Below are 18,942 nucleotides of genomic sequence, written 5' to 3' on the forward strand. Positions count from 1 at the left end.
CTCAGCAATGGAAAAGATTTGGATAAATTTTCAATTAAATTTTTCACTATCAAAGTTAGAATTGTTAACTATTCAGTATCTGAAACTCAAAAACCAGTTAGGTTTGAGTAACTCAACAGCTCCTCACTAGTGGAACTATTACCATCTGAACTTGAGGACCAGATAGATTTATAAATACACACATGCAAATATATCTTTGGTCAAAAATATTCCTGAAAACAACTCCAAGTATCAGGTACTTTTAAAGAGGATATGAGGAGAGCTAATGAATGATGGATTTCATTTTTTGGGGGAAATAAATATACCTTCATAGTATTTGTGAATTTGGGATTGGCAAAGGTCTTTGGATATATTTCCAGTTTATCAGTTAATGTCAGGTAACTGCTGTATATGTCATGGTATTTATATTAGAAGCTGTTTTGCATCTTAAGCACTCACGTATCAGGCTATTTAATTCTTATAACTGTGGAGTTGTACTGATGGGGGAAGTAAGTTACTGAGTTCTTGAACAACTTACTAAAGGTTATATATTCATTGAATACTGAAGCTTGTTATTTGATCAGAGTTAGGCTCAGATCTTTAGATCCAGAACCTCAGTCAACCACTATACTTAGTGGTGTGCTGTTAAATATTTAACAACCAGCAATCCTGGGGCAGGGAAGAAGAGGGCTTTATATGTAGCTTTTGCTTATTCCATGAAATAATGACGTGTAACCAACACCTAGGTTTAGCACATGTTGGCATTTTGCCATATTCACTTCAGATCTTTTTTCCTCTCATTTCAGGAATAAAACAAATGCAGCTAAAGACTTCCTACCCCCCAGTTACCACCCCTTCATCTTTCCCTTTCCAGGGGTAACCTCTAATATTTGTAATTTTAAGCTCTTATGCACTTACTATTTGAATGTATAGTGTTTTGTGATTAAATCTTACATTTCCCTATTAGGATTGAAACATTAGGATGGAATCTCTTTGTGTGCTACTTAGAAGTAGCAACAGTGTCAGAATAATTGAGCTCACTTAAGCCCACATATACATACTTAGGAGTAGGCACTGGTGTGTTGGTAGTAACTCATCAAAAGATAGCAATTGGTCATCTAGAGGCATTCATTCTATCTGAAATTTTGGAAAGAATCTTTTCATAATAAAAGTATTACAGACATTGTAAGTAGCATGCAAATTTGCCTGTATTTTAAGAGGAATTTTCCTACCCACGAGTACATAGTTGCTGTTCTTTACTTTTAGGGTCATTTTTGAATGAAAAAAATTGGAAGGGAGCCAGCATTAGAAGGGGAAAAAAGTAACATTTGTTGAGTACTTAAGCAGTAAAGCCCAAATCTTGATGTGGTATACCCCTCTGCAGGTCACCTTTAGGGGACTGACCATGTTGCAGGTGTAAGACCACTTTTTTACTATCCTAGAAGCCTTCAGCAATAGGCAAGTGAAATCCCACAAATTTGATGGTCCTGATAGTTCCATGAGTGTTTTCGGTTGTTACTTAGCATCCTTTAAAGCTCTTTATGCTTTTTCCATTGTTGCGTGAGCAAGAAGCCTGCTAAACTAGTTGTTCTTTTCCCCTCTAAATCCACTATCTTTCACCCTTCAGTACCCCAGGAAACTGACTTCTATGTACCTTATTGGCCAGGCTGTCTTTTTCTTGATCAGGTTTTGCAAATAGAGGTGGGGGAGGGTATTAGCAGAAGACTAGGTAGAAAGGGAAATAGGATGATTATCCACTTGCCTTCCTGCCCTGCAGTGGCTTGGAAATAGCTGTGTTCCTCAGCATCACAGCTTCTGACATAGCCTTCTCCATATATAGATCTCACGGGTTTAGGAACCACTTTTCCCTGCCTTTTCATTTTAGGAGTAGAAAGATCTTGCTCTTGTTTAGCCTAAGCTGCTGCACCATCTCTGATAGATTTCTGTTATTCTTGCCTACACCCTCTTTGATCATTACTTTTGGTTGTGCCATCTGTTTCCTGCTACAACCCTGAATAATACAGTAATTTGTACCATGAGTAGTCCTGAGAAAGTTGAATTCTGGAATTGGATTGCTCACATATTTGATGTCTAGACAAATAACTTCCTTGTCAGGGAAAATGGATGCTTATCATTGGTGGCAAGTGGTGATATCACAATTGCTCACATCATCACTAGTAATGGCATGGAGTCATGGAATACAAGTGGAGTACAGTGTTGGAAGATCAACTGGCTGTGGCACATAGTCACTATGGTCATGGTAGGGATTACAGAAATCGTTAGGAGGACTGGCTCTTTTGAATGTCTAGAGCATATACACAGGGAAAAGGACAAATTGAAAGCAAAGGGAAAAATTGGGAAAAAAAGCATCACAAAATCTATGGCAACTCTAGGGGAATATCTTGTATTTTGTAGATACAGCTAAGAATCAAACCTAGAGCTTTTATTGTAAGGGCTGCTGAGTTGTAATACCAATTACTGGCCAGTACTGGGTCTCACATGCTAAGGTAAGGGCATTCGTATGGAAGAAGTGGGGCCTTCAGAAATGAAATGGGAACATTTAGGTCACCACAGGAAAGGCTGAGAACCTTGAGCCTTTTACATTTCCCTGAAACTTCTCTACTGGCAGAGGCAGCCCCATTTGTCTGAGGGGGAAGTCTTACCTCCTGATATAGTTTGAGATGTCATGTTGAATTCTAATCCCCAGTGTTGGAAGTGGGGCCTGGTGGGAGGTGCGTGGCTCATGGGGGCAGGTTTCTAATGGATGGTTTGTCACCATCATCTTGGTGCTGTCCTTTTGATAGTGAGTTCTCATGAGACCTGGTTGTTGTAAAGCAGGTGGCACCTCCCCCTCACTCTCTCACTTGCTTCTGCTTTCTGCCTACTCCCCCTTCACTTTCCTCCATGAGTGTAAGCTTCCTGAGGCTTCCCTAGAAGCTAGGTAGATGCCAGCATCATGCTCCCTGTAAAGCCTGCAGAACCATAAGCCAATTAAACTTTTTTCTTTATAAATTGCTCAGTCTCAAGTGTTTCTTTATAACACAAGAATAGCCCAGTACACATCTCCACTTGCCTTGCAAAGGAAAAACAGTGTATCAATGAATTCACCTGAGATGGTTCTCTCATAAGCAGGTATCAGTTACCCTCAGGATTTACATCCACTATCCATCTTTACTTTTTGGAAAATAACCAATACCCTAAATGAAGAAGTATAAGATCAGGTCCAGGAGGAAGGGCCTATTCAGAAGAGTTGCAGAATATTGCCACTTTGTATTGTAGGGATTTGAAGGACAGAATGGGAGTGGATTCTAAGAGCATTTGACCAAAAAGGGTTACATCAGATAAGGCAGGGATACTCACAGAAAATGTGAGTTAATGTGTTGGCCTGAGAATCTGGGAATGGTGATAAGTCTGTCACATTGGTTAACTAAAACCTAAACTCAGTGGTGGCCTACAGTCAACTATGTTGAAATGTTAGAACTTTCCTAACGGAAAGAGTCCAGAGTCTTAGGAAGATAGGAATGGGGATCTGTTCTTTGCTAATCTGCTCATTCATCCTCTGAGGGATGGGCTTAGAAGACAGTTACTTCACCAAGGATGTTTTTTTTAAATCCATTAGTAAAGGAGTACCTTGAAAAGACTTATGGTATCATCTCTGTAGATCAAAGATGCTGCAGTGAATTTAGGTTACTTGTTTTCAATGGGAATAATACGATTCCAGAATTGTTGAGATCATGAGATGGTACTTGAGAGTAGTAATCAAAGGTTCTCATGCCACAGGGGTTTCTGGTGATGGTTCATTGATCACAGGATCTCTAGGAGTAGATTAAATGGGCAGCCTGCAAGGATCTGTTTGACACATTAACAGAAAACTTCTAGGTCTGGTGGACAGATACTTGACTGAAATCACTGTGAGGATGATCCACTGCTTTATTAATTTTTTTAAAGAACTTAGCCATTTTATAGACTTAGGATCTCTTAATGAAGGGGGTAGCTAGATCCCTTTGACAAAGAATCCTGCAATGCAGTCACAAGTATACAAGAGAAATCTTCTCCCAATCTTTTCTAGGGACACCTGTGTCCATTTAACATGGTGATTTTTCACCGGGGAAAGAAATACTGAGAACTTCTGGGGCCTGTTAGATACTGGTTCTGAATTGATAATAGTGAGCCCAAACTGCGCCTGTGTTGCCTTGTCAAAGTGGAAGCTATAGACATCAGGGAAAATGCAGTCTTGGCCTGAGTCCATCTCATAATGTGGTTATTTCCCCAGTTTCAGTTGGATAGTGGAATAAATACACGGTTGTCTCTCAGTATCTGTGGGGGTTGGTTGCAGGACCCCCCTCAGATAACAAAATCCATTAATGCTTAAGACCCTTAATGGCTTAGTATTTTCACATCCTAAGCCCATCCTCTCACCTACTTGAAATCCTCTCTAGATCACTTACATACGTAATTATTGTTGTACTCTATTGTTTTCCTAATTTATATTATTTTTATTGTTGTATTGTGTTTTAAATTTTGAACAGTTGTTGGCTGAATCCACAGTTACGACCTCTACAGATAGAGAGGGCCAACTATACTTACTAATTTGCAGGTGCCCCACATTGGTTCCTTTCCCTGCGAGGTGAAAGTTCTGGTAGCAAGGACCAAGTGGAAGCCCCTAGAACCGCTCATCCCTGCCTCCAGCTAAGGCAGTAAACCAAGTAATACTACATCCCTAAAGGAACTGCAGAGATTAGTGCCACAATCAGAGACTTGAAAGATGTAGAGGGGTAATGTGGCTGTTTTCACTCCAAACTTCCTAATTTTCCCTGGCCTGGGGGTGGCATGAATGCTGTTCTAGTTCCCTAGGTACACTGTCAGACACTTCTCCTTCCTTCCTCACATCATCAATCTATGCCACCTACCTTCTCTTAGTGCAGTCATCTCCTCATCCAGTGGTACTTGCCCACATCCCCACTGAGCTTACCTGTTTGGCTAAGGCGAAATATTAGTCTTGGAAAATGACTGTAGGTTATTGAAATTTAATCAGATAGTGATGTCAATTTTGGGTGTTGTTACTGGAACAAGTCAACACAACCCATAGGACCTCAAATGAAATTGTTCACTTAGCAAATGCTTTCTTTTGAATTCCTGTCAGCAAAGAAACTCAGAAGCAGTATATCTTCATATGGTAGAGACAACAGTCACTGTTTTATAGCTCTCGAGTTCTCTATCACAATGTAGTCAAGAGGGGTCTTGATCCATTACACTGATGGCATTCTGTTTTCTGGTGACCTTGGTGTTAAGACACATGCATGCCAGAAGATAGGAGATAAATGCTGTAAAAGTTCAGAGGCTTGACATAGGGAATAAAGGAGTATTCCCTCTAAAATGAAAGAAGGGTTGCATCTTTTTCACCAAACACAATAAATAGAGCAGCATAATGCTTGATGAGCTTCTATGAATTTTTGTAGGCAAAATAACTATGTCTGATCTGTTGCTATAATCCACTTACCAGGTAGCTCCTAAGGCTGCCTGTTTGGAGGGGAGCCATGTATCTGTGAAAATTCTGTCAGGAAGATGGAGGCACTACAAGTGTAACAGGTAATTTTACCTCTGACCACTGCTTACCTTTATGTTAGTTCTTCCTCATCCTCTCAAATTATTGAGCATCCCAAATCTTGGTCCTCATAGCTCATCACTTTTCTATTAATACTTATTCCCTTGGTGATCTCATTCATTCTCAAGCTTCAAATGCTGTCCATATGCTGATGCCTCCCAAATATTTAATGTCTGTCCACACCTCTCAAGACCTCTCGCCCGTCTCCAGACTCAGATTTCCAGATGCCTACACATGTCCACTTGATATCCACTCATAACTTGCACATAATATGTTTGAAACTAAGTTCTTAATAGGCATTCCCCACCCCTTCTTACCCAAACCTCTACCATCCCTGGGATCATTTGTCCCTCTGTCCTTCTGTCTTTCTCCATCTCAGTATATGGGATCTTCATCCTTCCAACCACTTGGACTTAAGTCCATGGAATCATCCTCTTTTCCTCCTACTCTACACATACGCTTCTTTCTTATACACAGTACTTGAGTACTTTTTTCAACACACAGTACTTGAGAAAAACTATCAGTTCAACCTTCAAACCACACCCAGAGTTGGACCACTCTTCACCATCTCCGCTGCTCCTCACCTGGTCCAGGCCACCACTGCCTCACTTGGGTGATTGCCACGGTCTCCCCAACGGACTCCCTACTTCCAGTCTTTCCCCCTTCAGTCTATTCTCCGCATTGCAGCCATCTCCCTTGCAGTAAAAGCCAGAGTCTTTCTAACAAGCATAGTAGCCTACATGGTCTGGCCTCTGTTGCTCCCTACTGTTCTATTCTCTTTCTCATTCTCATTTCCTATTCATATTCTCACTTCCTATTAGGTCGGTGCAAAAGCAATTGCAGTTTCAGACCATGAATTTTAAATCATTATAACTAAGCTCAGACACATCTTTATTAATCAAAGTAGGAACCATTACAATCAACACAGTTTTGCCAATGAGAAATAAGTTTATTCCCGTAGCATAAAAATCCATGCTTCAGGATTTGACGAACTCTTGGAAAGAATTTTCTGCATCCTGCTGGTTGTGGGAGCGTTTTCCCTGGAAAAAGTGGTGGTTGGTTGGCCAGAGCTCAGGTGAATATGGCAGATGAGGCAAAATTTCGTAGCCCAACTTGTTCAACTTTCGAAGTGTTGGTTGTGCGATGTGCAGTCGGGTGTTGTTGTGAAGAAGAATTGAGCCTTTTCTGTGGACCGATGCTGGCTGGCAGGCGTTGCAGTTTTCGATGCATCTCATCGATTTGCTGGGCATAATTCTCAGATGTAATGGTTTTGCAGGATTCAGAAAGCTGTAGTGGATCAGACTGGCAACAGACCATGAAACAGTGACCAGGACCTTTTTGTTTTGCAAGTTTGGCTTTGGGAAGTGCTTTGGAGCTCCTTGTTGGTCCAACCACTGAGCTGGTCGTCACCAGTTAACATATAAAATCCACTTTTCGTCTCACATCACAATCCGATCAAGAAACGGTTTGTTGTTGTTGCGTAAAATAAGAGAAGACACTTTTTTTTTTTATTTTCAGTTAGCTCATGAGGCACCCACTTACTGAGCTTTTTCACCTTTCCAATTTCCTTCAAATGCTGAATGACTGTAGCATGGTCGACCTTGAGTTCTTTGGCAACTTCTTGTGGAGTTTAAGAGGGTTCAGTGGTTGCTCTCAATTGGTCATTGTCAACTTCCAATGGCTGGCCGGCACACTCCTCATCTTCAAGGCTCTCTTCTCCTTTGCAAAACTTCTTGAACCAACAGTGCACTGTACATTCATTAGCAGTTCCTGGGCCATATGTGTTGCTGATGTTGCGAGTTGTCTCTGCTGCTTTACAACCCATTTTGAACTCGAATAAGAAAATGCTCGAATTTGCTCTTTGTCCTACATCATTTCCACAGTCTAAAATAAACATAAACAGCAAGTAATAAGTCATTAGCAAAAAAAAGCAAGAAATGCCCGTTAAAATGATATATAACATAACTACATTTATTTAAGAATGTATTCCCATATCAACAGTGCAAAAACCACAATTACTTTTGCACTCAACTAATACTATTCTCCCTATGTTCACTTTACTGCAACCACACTGGAATCTTCCCTGTTCCTTGAATATACCAGGCACAGTCCTGCTTCAGGCCTTTACATTTGCTGTCCCTTTGTCTGGAATGTTCTTCTCCCAGATACTCGCATGGTTCACCCCTTACTTCCATCAGATCTTTACTTGACAGTCATCTCCTTAGTGACTTCCCCTGGACACTCTAAAATTGTACATCATTCTGTTTCCCATCCCCAACACTCCAGATCTCGGTTCTCTGCTTTATTTTCCCTGTGGGGCTTAACCACCATCAAACGCACCATACATTTTAGTGTCTTCATTTTTGTATGTCTTGGCTCCAGTGCTTGCCAGACTGTAAGATCCAAGGAGGACAGGGATTTAAACTAGTTTTGTTTACTCCTATTTCCCCATGGTCTTATAACAGTGCCTAGCTCATATAAAGGCTCAACAACTGTTTGTTGAATGAATGAATGCTGTGGTTTTGTTTTAGTTGTCTAGGGATACCATAACAAAATACCAGAGACTATGTGGCTTAAACAGAAATTTATCTCCTCACAGTCCTGAAGGGCTAGAAGTCTGAGATGAGGGTGTCAGTAGGGTCAGTTTCTTCTGAGGCCTCTCTCCTTGGTTTGTAGATGACCCTCCTCTCCCTGTGTTTCTGCATGGTCTTTATGTTTATCTGTGTCTCATCTCTTCTTATGAAGACACCAGTCATATTAGATTAGTGCCCACCCTAATGACATCATTTAACCCTAATTACCCCTTAATTATCTTATGTCCAAATACTGGCACATTCTGAGATACTAGGGGTTAGGACTTCAACATATGAATTTGGGGTGAAAAAATTCATCCCACTACATGTCTGTACCCCTATGACATAGTTATTCACTTTCTCAGATGGAGGAGAAAGTGAATTTATCATTTATTTCCCCATTCTCTCTATTTGCTCACATAATGCTAATCTCTTTCCTTCTTTGCCAATATTCCAATTTTCAACTACAGTCATGCGTTGCTTAATGACAGGGATATATTATGAGAAATGTGTCCATTAGGTGATTTCATTATTGTGTGAACATTATAGAATATACTTACACAAACCCAGATGGTACAGCCTACTACACACCTAGGCTATATGGTAGAGGCTATTGCTCCCAGGCTACAAACCTGTACAACATGTTACTGTACTGAATACTGTAGGCAGTTATAACATAGTGGTAAGTATTTATGTATCTAAACATATCTACACATAGAAAAAGTACAGTTTAAATTTGGCATAAAAGACTAAAAGTGGTATGCTATTTTTAATGGTGCACATTGTATAGGGCAATCACCATGAATAGAGACTACAGGGCTGGAAGTTGCCCTGGGTGCATCAGTGAGAGAGTAGTGAGTCAATGCGGAGCCCTAGGACCTTACTGTCCACTACTGCAGATGTTATCAACACTCTACACTACACCTCGGCTACACCAACATTATAAGAAATATTTTTCCTTCTTCAATAATAAATTAACTTTAGCTTAGTATAGCTTTTAAACTTTATAGACCTTTTTATGTTTTAAACATTTTTACTCTTTTGTAACAAAACTTAAAACACACACATTGAATGCTGTACAAAAATATTTTCTCTTTATATCCTTATTCTATAAGCTTTTCTCTATTTCTGAAATTTTGACTTTTTTTTACTTTCTAAACTTTTTTGTTAAAATCTAAGTCACAATACACACACATTAGCTTGGGCCTGTACAGATTCAGGACCATCAGTATCACTGTCTTCCACCTCCACATCTTGTCCCACTGGAAGGTCTTCAGGGGCAATACATACAGGGATCTGTCATCTCCTGATAACAATGCCTTCTGGAATATCTCCTAAAGGGCTTGCCTGAGGCTGTTTTACAGAAGTAGAAGGAGTAAATTTTAAAATAACAAGTATATACTGTAGTAAATACACAACCCAATAACAGTCATTTATTATCATTATCAAGTATTCTGTACTGAACATACTTGTATGCACTAGACTTTTATACAACCGGCAGTGTTGTAGGTTCGTTTACACCAGCATCACCACAAACACGCGAATAATGCATGGTGCTGTGAAGTTACAATAGCTATTATGCCACTAGGCACTAGGAATGTTTCAGCCCCATTATAATCTTATGAGGCCATTATTGTATATGTGGTCTATCATTGACCAAAATGTCATAATCTGCCACATTACTGTATACATTTCTATATTTATTTGTATAAAATCTCTGTCTTCCTTCCACCTTTGGACTCTTAAGTTTCAGGCATTCTGTTAACACTTGACTAATATTCTTAATTTAAACATCATAGCCACACTACAAAGTAAGCACGGTTACTCGTATTTCAAGAACATAAAATCTGAGGCCCAAGGAAATTAGACAATTTTTCAGAGGCCATATTAACTCATAAATGATGTCATTCTGATTTTAGTTTAGTTTCCACAGACTCAAAAGCACATTCTTTTATTTCTATATCACATTGTCATCAAGATGAATGGTGGAAAATCATACTTCTGCCTTATATGTTGTGAGTGAAGCTGCCCTCGAAGGAAGTCTCCCATTTCAGGAAATGAGATTAAGTTTAGATTCTGAATAATTATCCCATAAGTTGAATTTGGATGTTATATTTATACTTTTTACTACTGCAGTTTGTATTGTCCTTGATGATCGTTTAAATTTATTCTGCACAATTTAACAATTAAAAAATATTAAAAGTTGTTTCCTTATGAAAGTGTCAGAATTACACAATGAATTAATAATGTTGAAGCAATGGCTATAATTTTATCCTAAAATGTAAAGGAAAAAGTCATTGCTTTTGTTTTTGTTTTTTTGTTTTTTGTTTGTTTGTTTTTTTCATTGCTTTTGTTAAAACAGTGTAACATATGTTCTTGATAAAAATGCCAGGGCTTTATTGGTGAAAACCATAGTAGGCTTTGAAAGCCAGTTACTTATAATTAAGTGAATATCATTATCTCTTTGGATGTAGATGATTGTTTAAAATAGAAATTTTTTTATTGATTTCATATTTTAGAAAGAGCTTTGCTTTAAAATATATATCATGTTGGCATTGAAAAACTTAATTCCAGTGGATACCAGTTGTGAAATCATTAAGTTGATAAAAAATAGCTGTCCATAATTTTGATATATAAATAGAAATACTATAGGTCACAGTGCAACTACTTATAACTGTTGAACTCTGATTTTTATTTTGCATTTCCAAACAAACTGTTGCCCTGAGTTTGTGGATGATGATCTAGTGGCCATTTAATGGTAGTTTTTAAATTGGTGTCAAGAGGTGGAAGGGCAGAGATGGTGCTTTCATTGACTCTTAGGCTGTGCATAAGGAAAATGTTCACTGGTTTTTTATTTCTGTGTATATGAAGCTCCTAAAAATAAAAGGTTAGAGCATTTTATCCAAATAAATATCTTTTCAGAGCATATGAACACTCTGAAGAAGCTAAAGACTTAGATAATAGTACCTGTGAAATCTGATATTAATTTAGGGATTTAAAATAGACCTGTAGACAGTGAAACATTTGCAGTGAATGGTAATTGAAACAAAGAAATACTCTGAATTTTCAAGTATAAATGCCTGTTGTTTTCCTAGGAACCCCTCATGTATAAATGAGTGCAGTTGGTCATTAAGCTGACTGAAAACATTAATCACTTGGTAACATGGAAGAGGTAAGCATAATCTGATGAAATTCGGTTCGTATCATTGTTGGACACCTATTTTATTTAACAATCAAAGAATTAATTTGAGCCAAGCTCAGTGGTGCACATCTGTAGTCCCAGCTACTCTGGAGACTGAGATGGGAGAATCACTTGAGCCCAGGAGTTAGAGGCCAACCTGGGCAATATATCAAGACACTCTCAGAAAAAAAAAAAATTAATTTGAGGTATTTTTCTTTTACTTGAATATTCAAGATAAAGCTGTGCATCTTGAAACATATGAATTAAAGCCATTTTAAAGCTGAGCTAGGCTAGAAAAGCCTTATCCTGGAATCTTAATAAAGGTAGTCATTTGAGAAAGAAAAGTGAAGATGAATAAATACAATCCCTTGAGGACAATATTCATGTGGAAAAGAATTTCCAGATTTATAAAAAATTAATGGCATGTAATTTTGGGTTAAGGATGCAGCATTCCTACATTTGTATTTGCAGAAATCAGGGTTCAAATATCAAATACATCATTTGTCAAAATTGCCTTTTGCAAAACTGACATCCTTTCAACTTTGGGCATGATTAATTTACTAAGGGTAAAAATGTTTACTTCTTCCTGGACTTTAACCACATTGGTATTTAGAATTATCATTAAAAATATTTCTGAAAAAAAGTTGACAGGTCAAGATAGATATACTCATGTAGCTATCAAATAGAAAACTGTTCCCAAAGCAATTATTTCGATTTTATAGAAAAATGACATTTTCATGTCCTGGTTTACTTATGTTTTATCCCAGTCACTTGTATTTCATACTACTTTTAGAGTGTGTGTGAAAATGTGCAGTATTTGATCACTTAAAAGCCTAATTTAGGAGGCATCAGCCAGAAACAAGTGCAATATATTATGTCCAAAGTAATTGTGCAGATTTTTCATCATGAGAAATGGTTGCTTTATTTCAAATAGATTTTCTTTCCTCTTTTCTCTATTTCTTACATGCCATGTTGTAAGAGAATATTTTCTTTCTGCTGACCTTGAGGCAGGGCAAGAACAAACTTTTCTTTCAGAGCACAAGAGTTCATTTATGTGAGGTACCTAGGAAAATTAAGAAAGCCAGTTAGATAAGCTTAATGGGAACTCATGATGGGTTCAGATTTTTCAACATTTCTTCAGGAAACTTTTTATTTGCCAGTTTCGATTTACAGGGTGAACTATGTGTCCTGGTTCTAAGACATTATAGGTACCACATGGTCCGTATATCCACTAATACAATTTTCAGTGTGTCCTGTTCATACTTTCCAGAACTGTCTTTCTTGCAAACCAAATTAAATTGTGCCATTGTCTTCCCTGAAAAACAGGGTTTTAGCTCTCTCTTATCCTGTAGGTTCAAGTATAAAGTCCTTAATATGGCTTACAGCACTCCAGTTACAAACCTCCAAATCTTCACTTCTCAACTTTATTTCACTATGCCACTCTTTAGCTATACTTGCTCCTCATTGACTTTCAGACCCCTAAATCCATTTACCCTCTGCCTTTTCTGTACTTGTCCTTCCCAGCTGATTGCTCTCATTTCAATTCATGACCCTAATATTAAATGGGTTGTAGTGCTGCCCCACAATCATGCATATTCCTGGTCCACTCACCCAGATAACTTTTCCATACTTTCCTTTCCCTTCTCCAACTTCTAATACATTCTCCATCTTTGCTCTTTGCTGATTACCTTGCTTCCTATTCCACTGAAAAAGCAGATGTCTCGGAAGAGAATTTCCGCAAGCTTCCTCCATCATATCCACCCACCTTGCTACATCTGTGCCCATGCAGTGTGCCTTCCCTCCTGCCACTAGAGAGGAATGTCCACACTCCTGTCTAAGCCCAGCCCCTTGATTTGGACACTAGATTCATTCCCTCTACTCCGGATGGTACTTTGGAAAATCTCACCTCTTTGGCATATCAATTTCCCATCAATTATGGCATCATTCCCAGAAACATAAACATGTTGTTACTTTTCTCATCTTAAAGAGAAATCCTCTCCTTTTTTCCACCAAACTGATGCTTTTTTAAAAAAGAGAAAGAAAGAGAGAGGAAACAAAGAAAGAAAGAAAGAAAGAAAGAAGAAAGAAAGAAAGAAAGAAAGGAAGAAAGAGAAAGAAAAAAAGAATCCTCTTTCACTCCATCCTTCCCTCTTGGGTACTGTACCATATTTCAGTTTCCCTTTTCTGCAAAAACTGGAAATGACTTCATTATCTACAGTTCTTCTCATCTATTATAATAATTCTAAAACCAACTCAAATCAGGCCTCACTGACCACTGATACTTCTTTTTTTGAAGTCACCAAAGACTTCCATGTTGCTAAGTTCTTTGGGCAGTTCTTAGTCCTCATCCTGCTTGACCTATCAGCAGCATTTAACTCACTGTAAATGCTTTCTTTTTTGATACAGCATCTTCACTTTCAGGATACTACATCAAGTTTTTCTTTTTTTTTTTTTTTCTCATTGGTCAGTTTTTCTCAGTCTCCTTTGCTAATTCCTTTTATCACCCCAAACCCTAAATGTTGGCGGGTCCTAGATCCAGTCCTCAGATCTCTACTCTTTCTACACTCATTCTCTTTAAATACATTAGTACATTGATTATCACCAAATCTATGTCTCTGGTCCAGAGCTCTCCCCTGGACTCTAGGTTCATATATCTCTCTATTTGTCATCTTCACTTAGATGTCTAAAAAGTATCTCAAATACAGTATGTCCAAAACTGAAATCTTCATTTCCTTAAAATCTGTTAATTCCACAGTTATGTCTCCAAGGTAAAAATAAATTCTATTTTTTCAGATGCTTGAGTTAAAAATCTTGGAGTTTCCTTTACTCTTCCCTTTCTCGCATACCGCACCCTCACATCCAATCTGTCAGCAAGTACTGTTGGCCTTTTATTTGAAATATATCTAAATCAGACCACTTTTTGTCACCTCAACAATTACCACTGTGGTCCAAGCCACCATCATTCTTCATCTAGAATGTTGCAACAGCCTTGTCACTTGTTTCTTTATTTTTGCCTCTCTAACTCACTATTTTATTTTCTAATGCAGAAACCAGAATAGTTTTTTTTTTCTTTTTTAACTTAGGTCTGATTATCTGATTCCTCCACTTAAAAAACTCCATGGTCTTCCAACTCTCTTATATTAAAAACCAAGATCATGCCCTTGCTCATCAGAAAAAAAAAAAAGTCCCCAAACCAAGGTCATTGCCATGAGCCTAGTGTGCCTAATTGGATTTTGGAGGCAACACATTCCTTACTTGGGTGTGTTACTCCAGCCCATTTATCGAGTGACCCAAAAAGCTGCCAGTTTTGAGTAGGGTCTAGAATAGGAGAAGTCTCTGCAATAGGCCCAGGCTGCTGTGCGAGCTGCTCTGCCACTTGGGCTATACGACATAGCAGAGCCAATGGTGCTTGAGGTGCCAGTGGCAGATAGGGATGCTGTTTGTAGCCTTTGGTAGGCGCCCACAGGTGAATCATAGCAGAGGCCTCTAGGATTTTGGAGCAAGGCCCTGCCATCATCTTCTGCAGATAACTACTCTCCTTTTGAGAGACAGCTCTTGGCTTGTTACTGGGCTTTGGTAGAAACTGAATGTTTGAGTATGGGTCATCAAGTCACCATGCAACCTGAACTGCCAATCATGAACTGAATGCTTTCTGACTTATCTAGTCATAAAGCGGGATGTGCACAGCAGCATTCCATCATCAAATGAAAGTGGCATGTACATGACTGGGCTTGAGCAGGTCCTGAGGGCAAAAGTAAGTTACATGAGGAAGTGGCTCAAATGCCCATGGTCCCCACTCCTGCCACCCTCCCTTCTCCCCACTAGCCTACACCAGTGGCCTCATGGGGAGTTCCCTATGACGAGGTGACAGAGGAAGAGAAGACTAGGGCCTGGTTCACAGATGGTTCCGCATGATATGCAGGCACCACCCAAAGTGGACAGCTGCTGCACTACAGCCCCTTTCTAGGACATCCCTGAAGGACAGCGGTGAAGGGAAATCTTCCCAGTGGGCAGAACTTCGAGCAGCGCACCTCACTGTGCACTTTGCATGGAAGGAGAAATGGCCAGATGTGTGATGATATACTGATTCAAGGACTGTAGCCAATGGTTTGGCTGGATGGTCAGGGACTTGGAAGAAGCATGATTGGAAAATTGGTGACAAAGAAATTTGGGGAAGAGGTATGTGGATGGGCCTAAGTGGTCAAAAACTGTGAAGATATTTGTGTCTCATGTGGGTGCTCACCAAAGGGTGACCTCAGCAAAGGGGGATTTTAATAAAGTAGATAGGATGACTCATTCTATGGACACTACTCAGCCTCTTTCCCCATCCACCCCTGTCAACACCCAATGGGCCCATGAACAAAGTGGCCTTGGTGGCAGGGATGGAGGTTACGCATGGGCTCAGCAACATGAACTTCCACTCACCAAAGCTGACCTGGCTACAGCCACTACTGAGTGCCCAATTTGCCAGTAGCAGAGACCAATGCTGAGTCCTCAGTGTGGCACCATTCCTCAGGGTGATCAGCCAGCTACTTGGTGGCAGGCTGATTATATTGGACCTCTTCTATCATGGAAAGGACAGTGGTTTGTCCTAACTGGAATAGACAGTTGCTCTAGATATAGCTTTGCCTATCCTGCATTCAACGCTTCTGCCAAGACTACCATTCATGGACTCATGGAATGCCTTATCCACCATCATGGTGTTTCAAATGGCATTGCCTCTGACCAAGGCACGCACTTTATGGCTAAAGAAGTGCAGCAGTGAGCTCATGCTCATGGAATTCACTGGTCTTACTCCATTCCCCATCATTCTGAAGCAGGATGATAGAATGGTGGAATGGCCTTTTGAAATTACAACGCCAACTAGGTGACAATATTTTGCAGGGCTGGGACAAAGTTCTCCAGAAGGCTTTGTATGCTCTGAATCAGCATCCAATATACAGTACTGTTTCTCCTATAGCCAGGATTCACAGGTCCAGGAATAAAGGGGTGGAAGTGGAAGTGGCACCGCTCACCATCACTTCTAGTTACCCACTAGCAAAATTTTTGCTTCCTGTTCCCACGACATCACATTCTGCTGTCCTAGAGGTCTTAGTTCCATTGGGAGGAATGTTGCCACCAGGAGACACAACACTGATTCCATTAAGCTAGAAGTTAAAATTGCCACCTGGCCACTTTGGGCTCCTTCTACCTCTGTCAACAGGCTAAGAAGGGAGTTACAGTGTTGGCCTAGGTGATTGACCCAGACTATCAAAATGATATCAGTCTACTACTCCACAATGGAGGTGAAGAAGAGTATGCGTGGAATACAGGAGATCCCTTACGGTACCTCTTAGTATTACCATGACCTGTGATTAAGGTCAGTGGGAAACAACAACAACCCAATCCAGGCAGGACTACAAATGGCCCCAGACCTTTGGTTCACTCCACCAGGTAAAAAGCCATGACCTGCTGTGGAGCTCGAGAAAGGCAAAGGGAATACAGAATGGGTAGTAGAAGGAAGTAGGCATCAATACCAGCTACAACCACATGACCAGTTGCAGAAACAAGAACCATAATTGTCATGAATATTTCCTCCTCCTTTTGTTAAGAACATGTTTGTGCATGCATACACTTGAACTAAAAATATCTCCATTTTATTTCCTTTCTTTTTCCTTTATCATGTGACATAAGCTTTATTGACTTCATATCAGCATTTAAGTGTTGTTAACTTTATGTAATAGTATTTGGGTTGGGAATTGGTGCACTTTCGGTTATACAAATAACTGTACTATGTTAGGTGTAATTATGACCTTATTATTGTCTTTATTTGAAGATTATGTATTATTTCAGGAGATGTGTATGGGTTCAAATTGACAAGGGGTGGACTTGTAATGGTTAATATTGTCAACTTGATTGGATGGAAGGATGCAAGGTATAGTTCCTGGGTATGTCTATGAGGGTGTTGCCAAAGGAGATTAACAGCTGAGTCAGTGAACTGGGAGAGGCAGATCCTCAATCTGGGTGGGCACCATCTAGTCAGCTGCTAGCAGCGGCTAGGACAAAAGCAGGCAGAGGAACGTGGAGGGACTAGAATGGCTGAGTCTTCTGGCCTCCATCTTTCTCCAGTGCTGGATGCTTCCTGCCCTCGAACATCAGACTCCAAATCCTTCAGCTTTTGGACTCTTGGACTTGTACCAGTGGTTTGCCAGGGACTCTCAGGCCTTCAGCCACAGACTGAAGGTTGCACTGACGGCTTCCCTACTTTCGAGGTTTTAGGACTGGTTTCCTTGCTCCTCAGCTTGGAGATGGCCTGTTGTGGGACTTAACCTGGTGATCATGTGAGTCAAAACTCCTTAATAAACTCCCATTCGTATATACATCCATGCTATTAGTCTTGTCCCTCTAGAGAACCTTGTCTAATAGAGAAAGCATACATTATCTGGCTCCTTGCTACCTCTTCGACATTATCTTCTATCAATCCTTCCCTCCCTTACTCTGCCCCAAGTGTACTGGCCTTCTTGCTGTTGTTCACACACACCATGCAAGTTTCCACTTGTGAAACTTTACAAAAAACTTGCAAAATCTTCCCCTGGTTTGCCAGTGGATTGACTCCTTACCTCCTTCTGGCCCGTGTGAAAATATTAGCATGTCAATAAAGCCTTCCCTGACCACCATAACTACAATTGCACCTTTTTTCTAATTTCTATCCCCCATTCCATTTATTTTTTTCTCAGAGTTATCATCATGATCTGATATATTAGTCATTTTACTTAAGTATCTTGTGTATTTATCTGTCCTTCTACCCCTATTAAATATTAACTCCATGGGGGCAGAGACTGTGGTCTGTTTTGTTCATGGCTGTATTCCTTTTGCTTTGAATAGGGCCTCAATAAATATTTGTTGAAAGATTGAAAACCTTCATACTTTTATATTTTCTCTTCTTTTGAGATGTCTTGAATGTTTGTTTAAAAATTTCTTTTTTTTTTTTTTGAGACAGAGTCTCTATCACCCAGGCTGGAGTGGAGTGGCATGCTTTTGGCTCACTGCAACCTCTACCTCCCAAGTTCAAGCAATTCTCCCATGTCAGCCTCCCGAGTAGCTGAGACTACAGGCACATGCCACCTAATTTTTGTATTTTTAGTAGAGAGGGTTTCACCATATTGGTCAGGCTGGTCTCAAACTCCTGACCTCAGGTGGTCCACCCACCTCGGCCTCCCAAAGTGCTGAGATTACAGTGGTGATCCACCGAGCCCATCCTCCTTAACAATTTCTTATTCTTCCTTCTGTAGTAAAGCATTCTACCACAGAGATCTTTGTTTCTTATTAAAGCAGCTTGCAGCTGCTTTTAGTAAAATAATAGTACTCACTAACGTTTATATTGTGCTTACTTACTTTGATCTAAATGCTTTATCTGTTTTAATTATAGGTAGTATAGCAACCCCATGAAGTAGGGGCTATTACAATGTCTATTTTACAAATGAGTTGACACAGAAAGTTTAAAATTACACAGATAGTAAGTGGTAGAGCCAGGATATCTCAAATGCAAGGAATCTGGCTCTAAAGTCTTCACTTTGAACCACAGTGCTATACTGCTTAGAGATAGAAGTTCATTGTTAAGTAGG

This window comes from Symphalangus syndactylus, chromosome 3 (assembly GCF_028878055.3).
Source record: "Symphalangus syndactylus isolate Jambi chromosome 3, NHGRI_mSymSyn1-v2.1_pri, whole genome shotgun sequence".
In the NCBI taxonomy this organism is placed as follows: domain Eukaryota; kingdom Metazoa; phylum Chordata; class Mammalia; order Primates; family Hylobatidae; genus Symphalangus; species Symphalangus syndactylus.